General features: G+C 39.8%; 1 protein-coding gene across 1 annotated transcript in view; it reads right to left on the bottom strand.

The window, feature by feature from the left end:
- Positions 1 to 311, bottom strand: part of cox6b1 (cytochrome c oxidase subunit 6B1) — a 2,667-nt gene extending 2,356 nt beyond the window's left edge. The window contains exon 1 of the mRNA XM_032503267.1: positions 51 to 311. The gene's annotated coding sequence lies outside the window, so the exon portion shown is untranslated. The remainder of the gene's footprint in view (positions 1 to 50) is intronic.
- Between the last annotated feature and the right edge of the window lie 320 nt (positions 312 to 631).

Below are 631 nucleotides of genomic sequence, written 5' to 3'. Positions count from 1 at the left end.
TTTTTTTTTTTTTTTTTAAGAAAAATGAAAGACATGCAAGTAAGCGTTACCTTTGTAGCAGTTGCTGGCTCGAGCTCTGAGTGACTTTTATACCATCCGGTGAAAGTGTACGTTCCTCTGATAAGCACGTGCGCATGTTGCAGCCGTGCCGTGCTATCACACCGATATGGCGGACGCAGGTCACATTGAAATGACAGAGAACACAGCTCACCCACACCCACACAGCTGTTTAAGTGATGTGCGGCTACTGAGAGGTAAACGGGATGAATTACACCACAGGTGCAGCGTGGGGTTGTTTATAGTGTTAGTTTTGTCTTGTAGTTTTACGTTTCTCACGCGAACAGAAGCAGTCTGTATTCCACATGTGTGTTAATCATTGATAGATGGCGTGCGGCTGCACTAAGTAAGTATATTATAAGTAAAGGTATCTCAGATGGTTTTGTTGGAGCTCTATTAGGAAAAAGCAACAGCGCTTTTGTTGTGTTCCTGACCTGCACTCATACATATCTGTATTCAGCTGGAAGAAAAAACCAACACATGTGAGCGGAACATGCCCAGTTTGTCCAAACCAGGAATAATAATAATAATAATAATAATAATAATAATAATAATAATAATAATAATAAATTTA

This window comes from Etheostoma spectabile, chromosome 21 (assembly GCF_008692095.1).
Source record: "Etheostoma spectabile isolate EspeVRDwgs_2016 chromosome 21, UIUC_Espe_1.0, whole genome shotgun sequence".
NCBI lineage: Eukaryota > Metazoa > Chordata > Actinopteri > Perciformes > Percidae > Etheostoma > Etheostoma spectabile.
The sequence above is the reverse complement of the archived record's forward strand: the minus strand, read 5'-3'. Positions and strand labels throughout refer to the sequence as shown.